The sequence below is a fragment of the Monodon monoceros genome, unplaced genomic scaffold (assembly GCF_005190385.1).
Source record: "Monodon monoceros isolate NGI ecotype Baffin Bay Population unplaced genomic scaffold, NGI_Narwhal_1 Super_Scaffold_11, whole genome shotgun sequence".
NCBI classification, from domain to species: Eukaryota; Metazoa; Chordata; class Mammalia; order Artiodactyla; family Monodontidae; genus Monodon; species Monodon monoceros.
Genome location: NW_021703767.1, coordinates 49778003 through 49785634, shown reverse-complemented (window position 1 = coordinate 49785634; position 7632 = coordinate 49778003). Strand labels below are relative to the sequence as shown.

The following is a 7632-nucleotide window of genomic DNA, read 5'->3' as shown; positions in this document are numbered from 1 at the left end:
ATTTTTCTGCCAATATCAGATAGAAATATGGTTTTGCTCACGTTTTACAAGTGAGTTTTTTAAAAAATTATTTTCATAACTTCACTGTGAGCCTTAGACTTCTAGTTGTCAGAGCTCAGTTAGGGAAAGCTGTAACTGTTTCATTTGACAGCTCCTTTGGAACAATTATTTAATGTGAGCATTGTTTAAATGTGAAAGGAGAATGCATATATCTTGGTGTGGTTTTAAAATTTAGCCTCAACATCTTATCTTCCATTTACATTTAAAACAGCACATTATTCTTTGCTTCTTGGCTTCCATTTAGAGTTAGCACAGAGTTCAGATATTGGGGGAAGTCATTTAAACTGAAGAGCGAAAGATAACACATTTTTCTTTCTTCAGATGGGATTAAGAGAATAACCTCTCTTTTTTTTCTTTTTTGGACACCCAAATATCTTTTAAGGGGGGGAGGGGCAGTGGGGGGAGGGTCTCTCACTGCACATCTTGTTCATTGCGGCTGCTTCCTGAGTCCTGCGGCTTCATCACATGCGGCAGCTCGGGTGGGTTGGAGAAGGGCTCAACGCATAGGGCCTCAAATGCTTCATCTGCTCAGAAGGCTAGTCCCACAGTAGCTGGGGCCTGAGGCCCTGATGTCTGGCTGGTGAAGCCACACTCACCCAATGTCTCACCGTCGTCCGGAAGCTTGTCATCCTTGTACAGCCGCTCGCCGCTAGTCCAGCAGCCGCCTGAGGATGTCCTCGACGATGCGCTTCAGCTCGAACACGGTGCTTGACTCCTTGGTGTCCGTGAACATGACGGTCTTGCCAGGAACGCAGCGGCTACTTCTCCCTCTAGACGCTCCAGAGCAGCCGTGCTCCGCCCCCTTCCCAGCAACCCGGGCGCTGGACCCAGCATGACCCGCGCCAGGGCGGCCCCACCCCGCGCCCCCAGGGCTCCGTGATTCTCTTAATCCCATTTAAAGAGAGAAAAGTGTTGGTTTTAAACTGAGGCAAAATGTGATCCCTTTGAACTCTACAGCTGACAATTTAGGAAAAACCACACAGTCTTCAAGGCATTATTTCAAACCCTCTGGGTATGTACAAAGTTACTTACACTGGTTGCCATTTTGAGGAAAGATCCCTTTTTGAGGAAAAAATTTAACTCAAAAGAGTTCATAAATTAGCGTGGGAAAGCTGCTACAACCTTTCTCCTCAAACCTGCAGGAATTCGGACCTTATAGCTGTATTTACAATGGAGTCCTGGCCACCCTTTCCAGGGGATACTGAGTAGGGCATGGAGGGAATACCAAGAGTCTCCAAAGCAATTATCACTGTTCTGATGAGGTGATGGGGTGAGGCGAAAATGCACAGGAAATGGTTATTTGTTTACTTCAAAATATGAGTAGTGTTCAACTAAGGGGGCTAATCTGGAGAATTTCTGTATCTGTTTCATATGCCAGGCAGTGACATTATACTTATTATGTACAAATAGCATTCATTACATGCAGCTTTTGTCAACTCTAAAGGGCAAAGGAAAAACAGATTATTAGTAAAATAAAAAAAAAATAACACTGGTATGTATTTTTTTTCCTCAGGGTGAGAGGGAAAATGCCTGGATGTTGTTTTCAAACATCCCAGCCATCAACTCCAGAGAGCATGGACGAACATAATTTTCACTGATGACAATAATGAAGATGATAATGCTTTTCAGCATTTCCCAGAGCATAAACTCGGTTTAATGTGAGCCTGGCTGTGTGACCATAACGAATGCTAGTGATATGGGAAAAACAAATGCACAAATGAAAAACAGTGAGTCAGATAGCTCATTCATTTCTGTCAGTAGAATCCAGAATTCCCCAAATCTGCTTAGTGTCTGCCATTGTATAATCTTAAGTGCATTGCACACCATTTGCATGTTGAATAAAATGTTAGAATTGCTTTGGAATAAATAAAGCAGTTGCATTCCACTGTCTCTCAGAAAGGTTTAGATTTTTGTTTTCTTCCTACATGCTCATTAGATTAAGTGCAAAGAATTTTTTTTTCAGTAGATGAAGTAAAGTTGAGAATTGATGCAATTATGTCAATAATATAGACAAAACACTTTCCTCAACTTCCAAATTACCAGACCACTAAAATTACTTTCTCATTTAAATTATCTGGATACTTTCTCAAAAAAAAAAAAAAAAAAGGAAAAGAAAAAGGAAAACATTCTAGAGATTAATAGTATAAGAAGATTAATATCAAAACCAATTATTTTTCCTAACTGACCATAGTTAACTTTTCTATCAGTTTCCTTCGTGTCTTTTTTCTGTGTGAGCTCATATTATATATACATTCTGTATTCTGCTTTTTTCTTTTCATGTTATAGCATAAGCATTTTCCATTTGGGTAAAGTCTTTTTATAACTGATTTTAGTGTTTACATATCATTATAGCACAGCAAAGGACCATAATACATCTAAGAATTCTGTATTTGGAAACATTTAAGTGGCATCTAATATTTTTTATTAAAAATAATAGTGATAAACATCCTTGTACATAAATCAATGTATCTCATGTTTTAAAGCTGTGAGTAAATGATGACATGACTTGAGTAACATAGGTTTAAGTCAGATCCTCTGATGATAGCTGGGCACATGGACACCCACAGTACATTTCTGAGACACCTGTGCTGGTAGTGACTAAGTCTGGCAAGTTAAATAATGAGAGAAAGTTTCCTGTGGCAGCTTCCAGGAAATTTCCTTAAACTATTGATGATGTGTGTATGTCCTTTGCCTCTATTTTTGGACCTTTCTCCATTTTGGACCACAAGACAAGGGCTACAGACCAGGGATGGTGAAGTGTGAAATAAGAGAAATTCTCATTATGGATCCATTGACAAACTGGAAAGAAAGCATTAAAGTTTTGATAAATCTTTTAATGAGATAGTGAATCACCTGTGTTCCATATTGTGTTTTTGAGAGTGAGGGTGATGCAAAAACGAATTGTGATTTATCTATATAGAATTTAAGAGAAATCACTGGGTTCAATTCTCTCTCTGCCATCTCATTTTATGAACAACAAAATATATGTTAGCAAAACAATAGCTTTTAAAATAAAATCAGTTCCAATTCCTAAGTGGTAAATAATTTCTAAAGTTAGAAAACTACATGCAAAGGGAGAAATGGCTTCACGACCTGTATAACTTTGAGTCAGAGTTGCGTGAAATTGTCAAACCCAAACTCTCCCAGGATCTTCCAGTGTTAGTTGATTAGCCAAATGAGCAGGATTATTCAGTAATAGATTGTGCTTAGGGCATTGCTAACACAGCTATGCTCCTGATGAAAACTAACCTCAACATTTGATCCAAATTCCCTTTGACTAAACCTCCATATAATGATGTAACTTCTCTTTTCAACATAGAAAATGAAAGGGAAAATTGAGATAATTATGTTGGCAATTTAAGTAAAACAAAAAATATCCAGATACTTGAGGTAAAAGGGAATTGGAGGTTTGAACTATGCAGATAACAATCTGAGTTCTCAATTTCACTTCGCCAAAAATACAAAGCATTTTTTAAATGAAGTTTATTGAACAGAGATTTCCAAATATTGTGTCTAGTACCCAAACCAATTCTCTCCTTGCTATCTCAGCAAAAAGTGGTATTAATCAAGGCAATTTTAGTTCTCCTGTATTATTCAAATTTGTAAAGATAAGGCAAGATATTCTCACAAACATGAAAGTATAACTTATATTTATCCAGTTTCCACTTCCTTTGAGTTTCTGGAGGAGACAAGTCACCATCATGAGAAACATGGGTAACAGCTACCAGAGATTTGTTTTTGTCTTCTACCAATGAACTTATGCCCTCTGAGAAGCTGCCTCTCCTCCCAGGGTTCAACACTTTCCTTGTTGCATTTGCCCCCCTATTATCTCTGCTTTGCTGTTTTATGCTTTTCACTGCTTCTGGCCTGTTGTCATTGCTGATGACATCACTCACTCCACTCCTTGGCCACCCGCCCCCTCAATACCAACCCTGCAGGAGGTAGGTCCAATCAGTACTTTGATGCCAGGCCTGCTTCTGCCCTGTTTCTCATGATAAGGAGAGATAATTCAGCATAATTTCCAAGCACATCACTTCCCACCCACTAATAGCCCTGTCTTTTCTCTGTTTGATCCATATTTTTAGCTAATATGAAAGAGGACCCTCTGCTCACAAGCCCTTACCTCCAGACATTAATTATTTCAAAGTAATTTCAAGAGGAGATTATCAAATTTTGTAATATTTTTATTTATTCATTCCCTTAATATGGCTGGGTTCATTAGGACGTTTTATATTTTAGTAGTGTGACACATAATAATGGTGTGTTTGCAAGTTTACCAGCTGTGATGGTTCATTTTGTGTCAACTTGACTGGGCCACGGGTTGCCCACACATTTGGTCAAACATTATTCTGGGTGTGTCTGTAGGATGTTTCTGGATGAGACCTAACATTTGAATACATGAGTAAAGCAGACTGCCCTCTCTAATGTGAGTGGACCCTATTTATTCAGTTGAAAATCAGAATAGAACAAAAAGTCTAACTCTCCCATGACTACAAGAAATTCCTCCTGCCTGACTGCCTTTCCAACCGGGACACTGGTTTAGTCCTTCCTTTGGACTAGAACTGAAATAAGAGATCTACTGGGGCTTGCGCCTGCTGGCTTTCAGTCTGGAAACACATCACCAGCTCTCCTGTGTCTCCAGCTTGCCCACTGCAGATCTTGGGACTTGTCAGCCTCCATAATAATGAAAGCTAATTCCTTAAAATAAATCTCTTTATATGCATACATCCTATTAGTTCTTTTTCTCTGGGGAACCCTAATACACCAGCCAATCCTGGTACTTATTTTGTTTATTACCCAAGTATATACTTTTCTAAATTACAAATTTGGATTGTTTTGTATTAAATGTCTCCCCAACTCGTAAATAATTGAGGAACTTCATCTTCAAAAGCAATTGATCTATGGTCAGCTTCCTGTTTTCCTTATAAATATAAAATGAAAGCAAATGTGTGCTAGCCTAATAGCCTCTATCATCTTGACAGAAGGCTCTCCATCCTGTTACAGTTCTCTCCTGCCAAGTGCTCTGAGAATCCTTCAAACTACACCTTGTGTGTGTTCACAAATGTCTCCCATATACTTCTTCTCCTGCTCTTTTCTCACTTCTAGAAGTTCACTGCCTTACATTTTCCACAGCTAACAATGCCCCTTCATGGACCATCATGTCTGTGATGCTCCCAAAGCTAAGTGCCAATACTTGAGGACCCAGACTAGTACTCAGTTCTGTAAGATTGGATTCTCCCTGAGCGAGGAAAAGGATTTCTCCTCAACTCTTTGTCGTATTCCAAAACAAGGGGTGGCAGCCAGACCCTGACGGAACTGCCATGAGAGACTATGCAACTCTGGGCAGAAGCTGAGCTCCTGTCTTTCCAGTTTTTACTTTCCCCTCAAAGTTTTAAAAATCGTAGGCTCAGTTTTAGTCAGAGCTCAGACACAAGGTAAAGTACTTCTTTACCCTCAGCTGGTCTCATGAATATGCTCCCAACACAGGGCTGCGGAAGTTCAGTGTGGAGAGGGCAGGCTTCATCTAGCCTAGAGCTACTGCCCTTCCCTGCATTAGGCAGCTTATTTTAAGTTTAACCTTTCTTAATGTTTGTGAAAGTAGGAATAGAATGGTGAGAGTAGGATGGAGATATATCTTAAAAACAAAATAAATTCTTAAAAAATCAGTTTTAAAGATATCACTTACAATTATTTTATTGAACAATGAACAATCATCTTTTACATGTCATCAGACCTTACCCCTGAAATGCAAAAAAACAGTTTGAGGTATTAAAACTGAAGGAATATTTGCACATATTTTGTAAGGTTTTCACGCTATAGTAACTGGAATATTCAGTATAACTAAATACTACATATAACTGCAGGTTTATAAGAACAAAGCTATTTAAAGCAAACCTGATTTGTCTCATTACAGCTTTGGACATCCCACTTATGTTATAAAGGTGGCAAAAAATAATATGAGATTTAAGTTACTTGCAAACTGATACGTGCATTATTCAGTTTTAGAAAATGGTGTATAGAATTTAACGGGTTAATAGCTGAAACAGTAACTATCCCCAAAGCACAAAAATCAAACTGACAAACCAGTTTCAATGATATAATGTACTATCCACAGGATTTAATCCTTGGATCAATGGCAATTCACTTAAAGTATCTGAAATAGATTTACCAGAATATTTCAATACTATCCCTGTACATGGAGGGTCACATAAGTAGCATGGTCCATATTTTTTTCTGTAAGATTTCCCCCTTTAAATCTGTAAATAAATTGCTAACACTGATAAAGTTCAGAATAGTCACTTCAAAGTTATTTTGAAGTAACATGAGGAAGAGGAGATTGGCTTTTTAACTGTTTGTGACTCTGTTATATTGAAGAAATTATCAGGAGACTTTTCAAAACCTATTTCCCTCTGACTGTCTATACCTTGAAAGAGAAAGTTGAGGCAATTATATAGCTAATTAGAGTAATATAAATACTTTCTTCTGAACTATTCAGGCAAATTGGAGAAAAGGTATTTTTTTGATTTGATGATTGATTTAATTATTAACGTCAGAGCATAGACACTTCATTTGAAACAAATCTAAGCTTGCATAGTGATTTGCATGTAGTATAGTAAAATTAAGTCCTGAATAATAGGTCACAAATGTTGAATAACAGTTAGTCTCTACAGCAATTTCTACAGTTATAAACAGCACTTCTAGTAGCTGCACATGCTAGGTTCTGGTGTTTGTCATTGAATTGTTTTATTTGTTCCATTGTGTAGATAGATTGAACAAAGGGAAGCTTGATTTTTTTGGTAAGAATATAAGCTTAAAACTTGGCTTTTTAAAATTTTTTGCAAAACTGATAAAAAATAAAATGCTTCTTGCAGTTCACTATTAAAGGAAAATACTGTTTCTTCCATGGCAATCATGATGCCTTAAAGGAGACACCTGCAAAAGTAGGCCTCCTCCAGACTATATGTTTTGTCTACAGAAGAAATTTGTAAGAAAAGCGACATTTTTTTCACGGAGACTCCAACAAAATTCTGCAAGAACATTTAACCTGTTTCCTCTTTGTTCTAGGGGAAAAAAATGGAACTTAGGTTTTTAAAAACCCACATAGGAACGCTATGCTTGTGTGTGGGGACGATGTCCTCTCCCACAACTACTGTTTGTTTTCCCATGTAATGGTTCCTGAATTAAGAATAATCTTTGCAGTCTGGAAGCACAGCTGCAGTAGCAGCTGAGTGGTTTACTTGGGAGCAGAGGGAACACGTGTTGATGTTCTCACTTGAACCAGGAGAAAACTGATCACAGATTCTTCTATCAAATGAATAATGACCTAGTGTCAGTATCCTTTAGAGGTTAACGACTATTTTTAGTGTTTGCTACACAAATGGATGCTCCCTCCAGGTTAGGATACAATACCCAAGAGTTGTATTTTTGTTTTTCAAATGAATGTTTTCAGACACGGAAATCAGCCAAAAACATAGGAGGTCATAGAATGAGAAATTAAATCTCAGGTGTCCAAATTGGCTGGTCCAATTAAAACCTATCCCCAAGCTGCAATTATCTGGAATAAAACAAAAA

The 7632-nt window shown here is 37.9% G+C and overlaps 1 pseudogene; it reads right to left on the bottom strand.

The window, feature by feature from the left end:
* Positions 1-471: 471 nt before the first annotated feature.
* LOC114890262 lies at positions 472-5218 on the bottom strand (annotated as a pseudogene).
* Between the last annotated feature and the right edge of the window lie 2414 nt (positions 5219-7632).